Here is a 16,230-nt window from a genome sequence, read left to right as displayed (position 1 = left end):
TTGAGTCAGTGTTCAAGGACTCGGCTGAGAATCTGAATGATTACACAAGGGTCATTTCAGATTTTATCAGAGCAGTTGTTTTCAAAGGTTCAGGGTTTTCCCTAACCAGAAGCTCTCGATGAACAGTGAAATCCGGAACCTGCTGAAACCCAGGTCACAGGTATTTAAGTCCAGAGATTCCAAACATGACACAACGAAAAACTGTTTCCTGGGTGAGGTGAAGATTCTGGACAAGAGTGGAATCAATGAAGGATACTCGACAGCTGAGACAGGGCCCAAATGACATAACCAGCTCCAAAGCCAAATCTGATGCAGTAGAAAGCAGGAAAGCTTCACTCCCAGAGAGTTCAATCCATTCTACTAAAAACACACATAAAAGACAAAGATATACTTCCAACGTTTTGAGCCTGAACACCCCCTCTCCCCCCATTTCCTCCCCATCGCCTTTCCCCCAGCTCTGTCTCTCCCTTCCCTTCTCCTTTCACACAGACATGATAAAATCTCACCACTCCCCCTATCATATCCAATTAATACCTTTTGTTGGCCTGGATTCCTCCCCCAGTCAGTATTGTCTGAATTCTGAGATTTTCTGTTTTTGGTTTATTCTGCTTGTTCCTTGAAGAAGGAATCAGGCCGAAGACTTCGGCAATATATCTTTGTCTTTTATGGACACTGAAAGACTGGCTGAGTTCCTCCAGCATTTAGGTGTGCGTTTACTACAATCACATCATCTGCAGACTTTCGTGTTTCACTCAACACCTTCTACACCCGATTTGACCACCAGAACAAGGAAAAGCCTCTGCCCAGCCCCGTGACCCCTGATGATCCTCTACTGTCATTATCCGAGGATGATGTGTGGGCTTCCTTCAGGAGAGTGAATCAGCTCCTGAGTGAACAGCGACATCGATCCCTTCCAATTTGCCTACCGCAGCAACAGGTCCATGGCAGATGCCATCTCACTGGCTCTACACAAAGCCCTGAAACACTTGGGCAGCAAAGCTGCAGATTAATCAATATGACCTTTACAATTTACAAATTGCAACACAATGATTCAATATCTCGGATCTATTGCTGGACCTTTGGGTGATTAGTCTGAGCAATGCTTTATCGACTACAGATCGGCATTTAACCCCATCATCCCCTCGAAACTCCAAGACCTGGGACTCAACACCCCAATGTGTAATTGGATCCACACCACAATCTCCATCGGTACCGGAACACCATAAATGGCATCAATCGCTCTCACAGTATGGTCAGTACCAACTGGATTAGCTGGATGGAAAGCTGTAGCCAACAGATACATAAAAATTCATCAATGCATATATTACTTAATGCCTCAGCCTTTGTCGCAAGCACAAAAAGATCAATGTAATCGACAACACTACTATTCAATTACCTGGTATTCTTGTTAATTTCATGCATAGCATGTATTTTTTTTTAAATAGATATCAGCATTGCTCAGACTAATCACCCAAAGGTCCAGCAATAGATCCGAGATATTGAATCATTGTGTTGCAATTTGTAAATTGTAAAGGTCTTATTGATTAATCTGCAGCTCAACAAATGGCTAATTCACAGGTATTATGTTTCACCGTGAAAGAAGAGCAGCTTATTTATTAGCAAGATGAGCTGCTCCTGTGTTAACTGGAGCTGGGAATGCTAATAGGAATCAGATGGCGTTTGGAGTTTTGACAAAGCTTGAGCAGAGAACAAACTTTTATCTTTCATCCCGTGGATCACTGATTTGTTAGCAAGGAAGTCAAAGAGCAGGGGTGTTATATTAAGGGGAACTTTAATGGTGGTGTTCACCTTTGTCCTTGATAGAAAAGTCACAGATTTAGAGGGTGCTGCAACGGTCACCTTTCTGAATCTGTTACTGTTCAAGCAAAACTAGATTTTGCATTCTTTTCAACGCAGGGTACTTGGGACAATTTGTAGGAAGGAATGCCCTGACCCAAAATGGTTAAAACTGAAGTTGTACTGTACCCAATTCAATTCCTCGTCCCATTCCCTTGCTGACCTGTCTGTCCATGGTCTCACCTGCTGCTAGACTGAGACCACCTGCAAATTGAAGGAACACCTTCCATCCAGCCACCTGGCATTAATATCAAGTCTGGTTCCCTTTAAGATCCACCACCACACTTAAGGTCAGCGTCAGAGTGGGGGGGAAGCATTTGCAGGCCACCCCCCCCCAACAATGAGTTACAGTGCCTCCCCCCTCCCGCCCCCATCCACCCGCAGGCCAGCAAAGTGCCCCTCCACAGTTACCCTAATGCTCCCCGATTAGATTTGTTCTGACACCAACTCTGACCCTAACCCTCATCTTCCCTGCATCGCCTTTCCTCAGCACTCTCTCTCCCTTCCCCTTTCCCTCTGGCTCCTTTCACAGCCAAAGTCAATTCTCACCTCTCCTCTTATCATATCCAATTAACTCCTTTAGTCCGTCTGGACTCCTCTTTCCTGCCAGTTTACAGACTTTATTCTGACACCTTCATGTGCTTTGTTTATTCCTTGAAGGAGGGCTCGGGCTCAGGCTCGAAACATCAGTAATATATCTTTACCTTTGAATGCTGTGTGAAAAAATGTGCAGTTAACACCTTCATTAAAACAGCAGAAAGCTCATTCAAAGGCATTAATTCTTTTGTCCATTAAAAACATTGTCATTTTCTGCTCAATGATGAAATTATCTCCAACTTAATTTTTAATAAGAGCTTCACTAATAATCCTGCAATTAATAAGTGTTACCAAGGCATGAGTGAAAGAGAAAATTACTGGTCAAATCTAAGTAGTAGTTCAGGATTTAGAACTTTAAATTTCTGAATCAGCATTTGGTTAATTCCAGTTCCATTTCCACAAAAATTCTTCATGCAGCTTAGAACCTTTCAGATCTCACTCCAAAGGAGAATCCATATGCCAAGTGCTAATTACAAACCCAATTATTCTGAATCCTATTAACTTTCAGGTGCCTGCAGATCATTTTAATCTTCTCAGTGTGATGTCATGGCCAGCATTGCTGACAAAGTAATTTGATGTTGGATTGGACTTTCTGGTGTGCACTTCACAACATCAAAGAAGATTTCGCCAACTAGATGTCTGCCAAAATGACCAAATTGCCCTGAATGCCACTGGCTCTAATTACCACGTGAATCCCAACCAGTCAAAGAAGCCATCATGCAGCCCTTTGGCATATCTGATCCACACAAGCCACCAAATATCCATCTACACCAATCCGACTTAACTGCACTTGGATCTTAACCTTTGTTACTTGCCAATTCAAGTGCTTATCCAAATATAGCTCAAATGATATGAGGGTCTCCTCTTTCACCTGTTAGATTAAAACAAGTGTGGCCATACCTCAGGTCTTTGTCCAAAAGTATGCGTATCTTTTTGAGTTCTAGAAAGTCAATTGCATGAGCAATCTTCTCCAATCTTTCTGTTCTGTGGAGCATCTGCTAATGTCCCATGGGCTAACATTTCTTCATGTTCATATTCCTTCTGAATGGGTTCACTGCTCTTGACATCTTCCTTCTGGGTAATTTCTGGCAAGCTAGATCAGGCACACATTTGGATAGATTACCAAAAAGTACTGTAGTTACAACAAGAACTATAAAATTGGTCTAAATTAAATAAAACAGTTGAAATGTATAGCCCAGTGGTTCTCAACCTTTTTCCACTCACAAACCACTTTAAGTAATCCCTATGCCATAGATGCTCTGTGGTATGTGGGTGGAAAGAAAAAGGTTTGAAAACCACTGTTTTAATTGTACCTAATTGACTCGTTATGTGCACGGTTTCATCACTCCAAAGGAAATGGGCCAATGACAATTTTTCTCAAGCAAAATATTTCATTTTGAATCGGGTCTAGAGCAGTGGTTCTTAACCTTCCCTTCCCATTCACATACCATCTTAAGCAATCCCTTAATAATCACAGAGCACCGATGACATACTTAAGGTGGTATACGAGTGGGGAAAAAAAAGGTTGAGAACCACTGGTATAAAACATCCAGGGCATTCGCAATTTATTTTCAGAGAAGCAAAACACCACATTATTGAATAATATTCATTAGAGCAGTGGTTCACAAGCAGGGGTGCATAACCCCATCAAATTGTACTAAAGATTACAGAGTCAGTTCATGAGTCTTTATCAGCCTTGAAAGAATTTAGTTAGAAGGTTTACAATAAAGTGTAAAAAGAAAATACTTGGTGTGTTCACCATCTGGAGGTAATGCTGTTAACAATCTTTTTTGAATATTTTATTTAAATTTACAGCCAAACATGACATCAATAAAATTAGGAAAAAATTGAATACAGAGTAAAAAATAATAATCTATGATACATGATGGCTGTAATTGCCCACCTTCCCATGAAAAGTTAATAAAGAACGAAAGAAAGAAGTCCCAAGGAAGTAAAGAGAAGAAGGAAAGAAAAGGAAAGAGAGAAAAAAAGAGAGAGAGATTGTCAGGGATCCGTTGTCTGCCCCACATATTTCACATTTTCAAAACTTACCTAGATCCCGAGGGGACATGGGTCTCGAGGATGAGATGGGGCATGATTCAAGATTTGCACCTATGCATTGTCGATGCCGTATATTTTAGAATGTGTCATACTTATTTCTTAGGTTATAAGTAATCTTCTCAAGGGAACACAGCTGTGCATTTCCTCATCCCAACAGGCTATATACCCAGATGGGAATCTAGGTAACCGCTATGCATTTTCTGGCCACGGCTAATGCAATCGTGTCAAAGATTGTTTGGTGTTGGGACCACCTCATCTTAGGTCTTACACCGGCAATATTCCCCAATAAAAATACTTGTGGGTTTTGCAGAAATTGAATTCCTGCAATTTTCTTGTAGAATTTCCCCAGATCTACCCAAAAAGGGTCTTACCTTGGAGCAAGCCCAAGTTGAATGTAAAAAAAAGTTCCTATCTCCTCACCGTCCCTAAAGCATTGATCCAAAATGTCTGATTTTAATTTATTTAATTTTTGCCGTGTGAGATATAGCTGTTGCAAAAAAATTATAATGCACTAATCTGTATCTTACATTTGTTGTATGCTGTTAATAATCCTTGAGAATCCTCAGGTGTGTCCCCTGGTACTAGGGCTGTTTTGGGCTGGGGTTGGGATAGGGTATTTTACTTCATGTGAGCAATTGGCATTGCGTTAATATCCTGCAGCCGAGATGGGACCTGCCTCCAGCAAACACAGCCAGCTTTCTTTTTGCAGTTTCTTTCAGATGCGGAGGATAGATCTGTCGCTCCTCTCTTCCTTGAATACCTTGAAGATTTTCATCTGAAAACGTTTTATGAGGAGACATTAGCATGAATAAGCCATAGTTGTCTTTAGCAACAGGACATCAGTATATTGGATCATCTTGATTTCTTCTTATATTTTTCTTCAAGCCCGTGCCTCTTAGTTTAAAGTGCAGACTAGATTTTAAAACAACGGAGGTGGAAGTTAAAGGTGAACATTCACTGATGGATAGTAGCTTCCGAAAATCTGCCCTTGGGTTGCCCTCCCCCACCTCCCACCCGACCCCCGCACTTTTCAGTTGGCATTTTCAGTGATAGGAGACGCCATGTCAAATTTCTATGCTGGTTGAGTCAGCACGGGAAACTAAGAAATGTACCCTTTCCAACAGAAGTTTATAAAGCAAAGGCTTATAACAGTCAGACCAACATCCTGGCTTGCATTGTCGCTGAAAGCTTCACCCTCCAATCAGATTCAGATTCTGATGGGCAAAGCAAGGCCTGAACCAGTTTCATGACATCTAATGAAGTTGTGGCTGATCTGTGACCGACATGTGTGTTGCCCCATACATCACAATAAAGATCCCTAAATATGAGTTAGCGAATTGGAACTGCGAGATGTGAGAGAGTGCTGAAGGCTTCCTGATGGTGTTGGAGGTTCATTCTGGAGCTCGAGGTGCTGATGGTCTGGTCTGGAGTCTGCGTGGCAACAGAGCCTGTGGGAGCGCGGGAGGTGAATCTATGAGCACTCAGTAAAACTCTGGAGAGACTCTCTTTTGCTTCTCTTTCTCTGACTGGAAGAGACGCCTGGCAATTTCTGCCGATGGCGAATCTGTCTGCCTAACAGTAGACTAAAGCAAATGTCATGTAATATTACACCTGTTTTATTTCATGGCAATAAACAAATCTTAAATTAAAGTTAGCAGATAACTTCCACCTGAAGAAGTGAGTTTCTCCCTTTGCTTTGAAAAATTGTTCTTTCTTTATAATTTCACTCATTAACAACCTGCCTCTGACTTTAAGCCTTGTTCCTGCACCCTCGTGGATAGAGCCTACCCCATCTCCCGATCAGGTTATCATTGAGACCTTCGTGCTAAACACAGGTTAATTGTCTAAAATCTGAGCAATACAACTCTGCGCAATTGCTCCTTGCAACTTGATCAACAAAATTACAGAAGATTAATACTTAAAAGATGTAATAAATGTGAATAAATGAACCATTCTAACAATCGCTCCCTTATCAAAACTGAACTCATCTTCCATATAAATTGCTTTTTACCATATAATTTCTTAGTCATTCATTTAGATATCAAGTAATTCACTTCATTAAGCAATTACAATTACTGTATTAACAGTGCCTTTCTCCTGACATTTTAAGGCATAACCTTCACCAGACACTTGTTGATCAAAATTCTAAAGATAGTCTAAGCAGCCAGTGGATCATAGCCCGGTTCAAGTGAGTGAACGTTCCAATATGCCCAATAAACAATGCTTTCTGTGTGCGGGAATCACTGTTCCCAGACCTTCTATATGATTATGCACGGAAATCATATTATTTTACAAGGAGTGCCAGAACGGCTGCTCCCTTCAAGTAGGTTGGCCCGCCCAGTGGTAATTGGGGTGAGCGCCTACATGAAGCATCCCAACAGGAAATTATGCTTTCTGAGGAGGGACACAATGGCTGCCCAACCTTCCAGCATCCCTGGCCAACAAAATTAATGAATGGCCGACCATCATATGACACCATGTTGATGACTCAATGACTCATGTATTGCCAGGACTCTTGGGGAAGGGCTTTTTAATGCACATGAGTTCGCCCTTTGTAGAAAACCTGTTCCTGTGCTCATTCATTCATTCCACTGTGAAATTCTCAGCAGCCTCCAAGCACGAATGAGCTTGGAAAATCATGTGCAATTTCCCCAGGCAACGCACAGATGCATTAAAACATACTTTTATTGTGAACTCCACAAAATGCCGAGCTAACATGATAACATCTCTTGTCCTTGGAGTCAAAGAGCATTCAAAACCCCAAAGGTTTTATGAAAATTAAATAAGATTCTAAGATAATGCTCTTGAATGATGTTACATTCTGGTATCAAGGACATTACATGATACGCAGCTGTGGAAAAATATTAAATCAACAGTAGATTTTTAAAAACTTCTTGGAAGAAAAATTAGCTGGAGAGATCAAAAAGGGGCAAGCAAATACTCCTATCTCATTGTTCCATGTCACTTCATACATAAGGCTCAGGCAAAGATTGAGAACTAAAACCAAGCGTGATACTCCCAAGCCTGAGACATTTTCTTCATGTGATCAGCCTGTTGCCTTGGCAATAGTTTTTTGAAAGAAATAGCTATCTGTGCACAGTTTGCTCCATTAATATTTGACAAAAAGGTATTGCATTTGCACACTTTAATTAGACTGCAATTGTAGAAGTTTCCATTTCTTTATGAACATACTTCTGTCATTCTCTGAGATGTGTTTTTTAACCGTCTCCATTAGCAGGTAAGTAAAATCGCAAAGGTACTCATCAGCTGATATCTTACTCATTCCCTCCCAGCTGTGATTTCAGTCAGCTCTTCAGAGCGGGAGCAGGTCAGCTGGGCTTCTTTAAATATACAAGTCAATCTCCACTGATGTCATTGATTTCCTGACGCTGGACTGAATCTCTTTGGTGTTTAACTGTTCAAACAGGATTAAACCCAATTCTTCAGCCTGTGAACTGTCAAATGCAGAGTTACCGCAGAACCCAGCAACAGAAACTAATCTCAGAATCAGAATCAGAAATTATCATCATAAAAATGGTTATGAAATTCATTGCAATTACATTATTCTGGATCTTTAACTACTTGGAAACAGAGTGGCTCGCACAGTAAAACAGTTAATCTAGCAGGCCTGAAGTTTGGAGATGGTGGTTTGGTGAATTGATAGTACTATTGGATGCTATTCTAATGTTTTTAATTTTAAAATTAATTAATTTAGACATACGGCATGGTAGCAGGCCATTTTGGTCGACTCGTCCGTGCCACCCAATTTACACCCAATTAACCTACACCCCCGGTATATTTCAAATGGTGGGGGAAATCCCATGCAGTCATGGGGAGAACTTCTTATAGACAGCGCGGGATTCGAACCCCGGTCCCGACCGCTGCACTGCACTAACTGCTACACCAACCATGCCGCCCAAATTAATACTATGGCATTTTTTTTTTAATTCGCTTTTTAATTAGTTCCAGCCAAGTTTCAATGGAGAGTGGGAAATAGGGCACTGCTGAGGTTAAAGGAGGCCTAGCCTTACAGCCCTGATGTCTGAGTGGGACTGCGAGAACTGGGGCCTGAGTAATGGAAGGGCAGGAATCGAGACTGCAGGTCGTTAGTTAGAATGTTGAAATCAGCCCCAAATGAACCAGGTGTCATGTCATCAAGATTTCCATACAATGTAATAGCAGAATGTCAGAGGTTTATTTTTTTCTGTAATTCTCTTCGTTAACTGCAGAAGTTGCAATAATACATTGAATTGTTACTTTACTGGACACCATTAAATGATCTCAGAGAAATACAGAAAATGCTCAGGTCAGAAGCAGCAGCTGGGGTGGGGGGTGGGGGGTGGAGGGGGGGTGGCGGTGGAGAGACAACATCCATGTTTTGGGACCTGGACCTTTCACTGAAATTGGAAAAGCAAAAGAATTGACAATCATTTTAAAAATCAAAAGGGAACAGAAGAGAAAGAAACAAAATGAAACAACAAAGTAAAGTGGGTGTAGAAACCTGTTGAATTCTGTATTGAACCCCAAGTCAGTCCCATGGTTTTAAGTGCCATCTCCACACTGGTACCATTTGAGTTAAACAGGGAAACCTGCAGATGGTGTGATTATTGTGTTACCATTCAATATGCTTCCTGAATAGTGATTCCCTTTAACAAAGAACTTCACCTAAATTCTTGCAGCTAATAATCTGTGCATTCAGAGATTAAGCAATGCCCACTTTAAAAGGTTTGGAAATTTCATAATTTGACAGTCTTTAGCCTGACCACAGACTCGCCAAACATTTCTTCTGGTCCCTCCCTCTTGCAACCCTCAGAATCCTCCATGGGGTCCAGAGTAAAATGCGCCTTCAGGGTCCACGCAGGTAGCTGGTGGAGCTGATGCCTCATAATGAATGAGAGCTGAGGTCTCCTGAGATTCTTCCTAATCAGGTCAGGAGGAATCATTCGTGATCTCAGCCACTATTTACCTCTGTTCCAACCAGAGTGCAAATCAGGATTTCAGCTTCAGAATAGGAGGTCCAATAATATGTGAATAACTTCCAAAGTCTTAGGCTGTTACAGGTCAGAAAACAGAATTATTTACTGGATTCAAGTTATTTCATCAAACCGGGGCTGATGTTGAGAAGTTCATCACGAAAATCTGTAGACACCGTTATGTTGAGATTCAGCAATGTTGCATGGCAGAACACTTCTGTGAATGAAGAAAATGCTTTTGTTTTAATCTGGTATTCAATCCCAACGTGGCAATTAAAACTTTTGCTGTCTTTTGCAGAGTAAAATGCTTGTGCCAGCTTCCAGCAGATTTTGACATGACAAGATGAAGGTCCTCTCCCTCCTACACCACCTCCTCCCAAGATAAACCTGACAAGGTCAGACCCATTTTTCTGATTGGGAAGAATTATTTGCAGCTTCCTTGCATATTGAGTTTAGTATTCCTAACTACAGATTTGACACAACACTCAGTCTGTATTAGTTGGGATAATGCAGGGTCTGGCTGAAAGGAATCTTTTATTAATGCAATGATACGTTCGAAATCTACCGGGAGGGTGTAGGTTAATTGGGTGTAAATTGGGCAGCACTGCCTAATGAAGCCAAAATGGCCTGTTACCGTGCAGTATATCTAAATTTAAAATTTAAAACTTCATTAAAGATGTACAAAATCATGTGATAATTTATCGTCATGTATGTAAGTACAAATTACAGATGCACTAAAATTCCTACTTGCTGCATTCACACAGGCATGTAAGAAACACCGCCAACAATAGTATACTGCATATAAGCATGTAATAGAGCTCACACATGGGGAGCAAAGCAAATGTTCGCAAGAACGCGGAAAAGTGGTAGAGAGGCTTGGGAGAAATTGCAGATTTTAGAGCCTTGGCAGCTGAAAGCTGAGTCACTCCAGTAATTATGTCTAATTCTTGATGAAGTGTGATAACTACATAATTCCTCCACCTTTGTCGTCAGCACACAACGTAATAGTGGGAGAGTGGAAATCAAGCAAGGTGCATAAATACGTAGAACACAGTACAGGCCCTTTGGCCCACTATGTTATGCTGGTCTATATATATAAACTAAACACTCCATACCTCATAACCCTCTATTTTTCTTTCATCCATGTGCCTGCCTAAGACTCTTTTAAATATCCCTATTGCAAAGACGGTGTAAACAGAAACTCCCCAGATCTTTGCTCAACTAGATACTTCAACCCTATTAAAGAAAATATGAATGTATCCAAATAATAAACCTGAAAGTGAAAATAATATTCTTATTGTCTTTTATTTGGTATATCTTTGCAACTGAAATTGCTCGTTATTTAGAGATGGAGTTTTGTTCTCTTGCTTTTGGAATTAACCTGATCCAAGGCTATGGTATTTTTATGTTACACAAATGGAGCTGTGGAAACAATCCAAAATATATAATTGGTCATTATTTTCATCAGGCATGGACCAAAATGCATCTGATTAAAGGTATTATCAGCCTTCTGTGCAACAAGTCTGTTGCATCTCTGAAAGCTGGAAATAACAGTCCTGTAATTGGCATCTCATGAAGAAAGACTCAGCAAAGCTGGAAACCAAGCTTCAAATGAATACTCAGAAAGAGCGCAATCAAGTGTTCATCACTCACATCCATCCAAGGTTCTTTAGATTAAAATTTCTGGAAAATTAATTATAATTTAATTACAATGCATGAAATTTGGTGGAAAGCAATGCAGCTGTGAGCATCAGGGCCCTTTAAAGATTCCGAAGGGCTGCATATGTACATCAAGTAACATTTGAAAACCAGTCTGGTTGCTGCATTGAGTGAATGAGTGGGCAGTTTAACAAAGCACCTTCAGAATTCAGTTTCAAATTTCAGGTTTATTGTCAGAGTACACGGACATGACATTCTATACAACCCTATGATTCTTTTTCCTGCAGGCGAGGCAGAATTACTAATTATAGGTAGCGCAAAAAACTTCACTCCAAGTACACATGTAAACAAATAAACAAACTGACTGTGCAACACAGAGAGAGAGAGGAAAAAAATCAATAAAGTGCAAAAGTGAGCGTCGTTAAATAAGTCCCTGATTGAGTTTGTTGTTGAGGAGACTGATGGTGGAGGGGGAGCAGCTGTTCCTGAACTTGGGGGGGGAGGGTCATGTGTCTTGTGGCACCTATACCACTTTTCTGATGGTAGCAATGAGTACATAGCGTATGCTGGGTGGGGGTGGGATTTTGTGCTTCAACGGCAGCGTTCCCTGTAGATGTACACAGTAGTGGAGAGGGTTTTGCCTGGGATGTCATGGGCTCTGTCCACTACCTTATGCAGGGCTTTACGCTCAGGGTTATTGGTATCTCCCTACCAGACCAGTCAGGACACCTTTGAGGTCACTCCTACCATCACTGATGCACCAAGAAGAGCAATAGCTACTCATGTGAATCCCACCACTTGGTCAGTTCCCAGTCAGGACACAGATATACTGCCTTAGAAATATAGAACAGTTCCTTGAGCAAAACAAAGAAATGCAGAAACTAAAAGCAGAAATTTGTGGAGGTTTGGCGGGAATTGTCCTGGAGAGAAGCGGATCATGTTTCAAATTGGAGACCCGACATGAACTGGAAAAGTGAGAGCACAAGCGGTTTTCAAATCGCAGGCAGAGGACAGTGACTAGAATGAAAGAACTGCAAGATAAACCCAAGGCATCCAAAATTCAAAGAAGCGGCTTGTTTAATAGATATTTAAAGCAGTGATAAACAAAGAAAAGCAAAAGGATGTTCATGTTGTAGAATGGAGGTCAAATGTTGCACAAAATGATACTAAAAGGAATTTGCTACACACCCAGTGTTTGAGGAGAGAGAGAGAAGCTAAATTAATTTTACAGATGGATAAACTTAGAGCAGAACCAGACAGTTTTGATGAAAAAAGAAGGGAAAGATTACATAGAACATAAAAAAGTACAGCACAGGAACATGAGCCTACACCAAACAATTAAAGTGAAACCTTTGCAGCTTGAATATGCTCCATATCCCACTATTCCCTGCATATTCAAATGTCTAGCTAGAAGCCTCTTAAACACTACTATTTTGTGACTGCTTCTACCACTACTCCTGGCAAGCACACTCTGCAAAAAGAAACTAGCCCACATACCTCTTTTGAACTTTCCTGATCAGATTTCAGATATCAGAGTACATACATGACATCACATAGAGCCCTGAGATTCCTTTGCCCTGCAGGGACAGCAAATTTAATTGGTAGTGCAAAAAAATAAACTGTACACAGCGTGAACAGGTAAACAAACAAAGAACTGTAAACAGATAATGAATGTAAACAAACTGATTGCAATACAGAGGGAGCAAAAGAAAATTAATAAAGTGCACAGGTAAGAGTCCTGAAATGAGTTCATGATTGAGTTTGTTGTTGAGGAGTCCGATGGTGAAGGGGTAGTAGCTGTTCCTGAACCTGGTGATGTGAGTCTTGTGGCACCTCTACCTCTTTCCTGATGGCAACAACGAGAACAGAGCATGTGTTGGTTTGATGATTACTGCTGCCTTCCAACAGCAGTGCTCCCTGTAGGTGTACTCAATATTAGGGAGGGTTTTGCCTGTGATGTTCTGGGCTGTGTCCACTACCTTTTGGAGGACTTTACGCTCAGGCGTGTTAGTGTTTCCATATCGGTCCATGGTGCAGCCAGTCAGCACAATTTCCAGCACACTTTTTTTTGCATTCTACATGGTCGAGCCCAAAAGTGAGATCTTTTTGGATAAAAGTAGAGGAACTAGTAGAACAAATTACTGGTGGCATATATCTGAAAAATCCTGATATATTTTTATTAGGGAATTATAGAAGGAACGAGACTGAAATTGAAGCTGTTACCAACTCGAGAAGTTTGTTAAAATAATGACAAAAAATTGTATTGTAGTTCCTTGGAAATCAGTAAATTTAGGAATTGATAGATTGAACACAGAAATTCAAAAGTGTATTCAATTAGAAGAAGATTACATATAATTTAAGGAAAAAAATAGAATACATTTCTACAAATTTGGGTTGGTATTATTATTTTATCTCTTTCATTTGCTGGAACCTACAATAACCCTCCATAAAATGAGTAAAGGAAATACTGTAATTCTTAACGAAATAGACTACTTCATAAAGCATCCATATTATCCACCTTGATGCCAGCCTCTACATGTGGACAATGTAAAATCATGATAGTTTATTGACATATACACAAGTATAATTTACAGATGCCCCAAATTCTTGCATCCTACAGCCACACAGGTTCACAATGTACACCAACGATAATCGTTATCATATTTGTCATGAGGCAGAAAAAGAGAAAATTGTATAAAAGGATAGATAAATAGTACTGAAATACATACAACCCCAGGTAACCAACACCTATGGGGACTGGTAGATGGTGGATAAGTGTATTTGCCAGCTGCTTGAGATTGTATGATTGGCAAACTGACCATTAGGTGGCATCAATTTTAAACTCGTATTTTTTACCTATTTGTTTTCTGTCATTTTTTTTTGCCTGAGCCTGCTGATTTCTTGAAATCCAGATAACGGGGGTTTTACCGTAGTTATGTTTCAACATTGTAGACAGATCTTTCAATGGTCTCGGAGTAGTTTATGGTCAAGGGATGCCCAAGAGCCTGAACTACATGGCATGGATAGCATAGCGGGGTGGTACCATAGTGGAACGATTAGCATTTTGTGAGTGTAAGGACACCTTGGGGATACAGAGATTGAACATAAGGTCTCCCTTTATGCAGATGATTCTTTAGTTTTATCTCGGATCCAGTTGCCTCCCTTCCCAATATGATGTCATTACTTTTACAGTTCAGTCAATTTTCAGGATAAAAATATAATCCGCATAAAAGTGAACCTTCTTCCATTGAATTCTCATTTTAAGATTGTTATTTATCTGGGTATATCAATTACAAAGAATCATAAACATATCTTTCAGAATCAGAATTTATTGTCATGAACAAGTCATGAAATTCGGTGTTTTGTGACAGCGTCACACTTGTACATTCATTTTACACCATCTTACTGAATCACTGTAAGAAAATAAGAATTATCTTGCTCTGTTTAAACAAGTGAAGCATTCTTTGACCCAATGATCACCTTTGTCTACAACTTTAGTTGACCGTATAAATTCTATTAAAATGAATATTTTACCTACATTTTTATATCCTTTTCAATCTGTTCCAATTTTTATTCATAATTTTTTTTTAATTTACTTAACTTGGCTACATCATCTTACATAAGGAAAGGTAAACATCCTCACCTTAATAAAGTTCTCCAGAGATCTAACTTTAGATTTTACTATTGGGCAGTCAACATACAACATCTTACATTTTGGTCCTGTTTTCATAATCGTTCTGACCACCCATCATAGGTGGGTGGGTGATACCCATCATGGGTATCAATGGAGCTGAATTCCCCACTAAAACCTTTCTAATTTAGCATTTCTTGGCTCTTCATTTCCATTTTCAACTGAGTTAATAGATAATCCAATTGTGAAATATTCTATGAGAATTTGGGCACAGTTTAGAAAACATTTTGCATTCCAGAATTTCTCTTTTTCAAGCCCTATTGTATCCACTCACTTTTTTTAACCTTCTTTGCAGGATGCTATTTTTCAGACATGGTAAAGAAAGGGTATTGAAAGTTTTAATGATCTGTTCATTGATGGATATTTTGCATCATTTGAGCAGCTTTCTGCAAAAGTTAACCTGCCCAAAACTCAAATTTTTAAATATTTGCAAGTCCGGCATTTTCTTGATTCACAACTATCTGATTTTCCAAGAGAGTCTGAATCAAATTTTGTACATGAGTTTTTTAATTTAATGTCTTCTCATAAAGGATTAATATCTGTTATTTACGAGAAATCGTTATGTTTAAATCTGACTTCATTAGCTAAAATCAAAAATGCTTAGGAACAGGATTTAAATGCGACTATATCGGATGTGGATTGGTACATAATTCTTAAGTTGGTTAATAGCTCTTCTTTATGTACTCATCATGGTTTATTACAATTTAAGGAGGTATACCAAGCACATATGTCTAGGGCTAAATTGTCTCTTTTTTTACTCTGATATGAGTGCCTGGTGTGACAGTAATTCATGTGTTCTGGACCTGTCCTGAAAAATACTGGAGAGAGGTTTCCATACTTGGTCAAAAAATTTGAATATAGATTTAATACCGAATGCTTTGGCGGCCCTCTTCAGTACAATGAGAAGGAATGATTCTTCTTTGTCTTTGGTTTAGAGTCACGCTATCTCTTTCGTCTCTCTTTTAACGAGGCGAGCGATTTTACTTAAATGGAAAGATGATGCCCCACCTACTCATGAACAGTGGTTGCGTGATATCCTGTCCAGTTTGAACACGGGAAATATTTGTTATTCAGTTAATATGGTAATTCAGATATAAGATTCCAGGGGTTATGGGGGGGGGGGGGGAGGTCATTTATGACTCACTATCTTACTTTATAATTTCACTTCAATGTAATTGAATTATCTGACTCATATCTTTTCCATTTCATATTTTTTCTACCTTTGTTTTACTTTTATAACTAATCATATATAACATATGGCAACATGTTTAGTGAGGGGTTTTGAGTTTTTTTTCCTTTTCTTCCTCTTTTTATTTGTTTCTTTTTTCTGTTTTTTTTCTTTATACTTTTTGTTATTAGCTCTTTTTTATATAAAAAATATATTGTACTTCG

General features: G+C 39.6%; 1 long non-coding RNA gene across 1 annotated transcript in view; it reads right to left on the bottom strand.

The window, feature by feature from the left end:
• Positions 1 to 7,234: 7,234 nt before the first annotated feature.
• Positions 7,235 to 16,230, bottom strand: part of LOC138749932 (uncharacterized) — a 68,915-nt gene continuing 59,919 nt past the window's right edge. Inside the window, exons 2-3 of the long non-coding RNA XR_011348951.1 lie at positions 12,645 to 12,724; positions 7,235 to 9,705 (exon numbers count right to left, since the gene is read on the bottom strand). This is a non-coding gene — a long non-coding RNA (uncharacterized lncRNA). The remainder of the gene's footprint in view (positions 9,706 to 12,644; positions 12,725 to 16,230) is intronic.

Source organism: Narcine bancroftii, chromosome 14 (assembly GCF_036971445.1).
Source record: "Narcine bancroftii isolate sNarBan1 chromosome 14, sNarBan1.hap1, whole genome shotgun sequence".
Classification (NCBI taxonomy): Eukaryota; Metazoa; Chordata; class Chondrichthyes; order Torpediniformes; family Narcinidae; genus Narcine; species Narcine bancroftii.
Note: the sequence above shows the minus strand (reverse complement) of the source record. Positions and strands in the feature narration are given on the sequence as shown.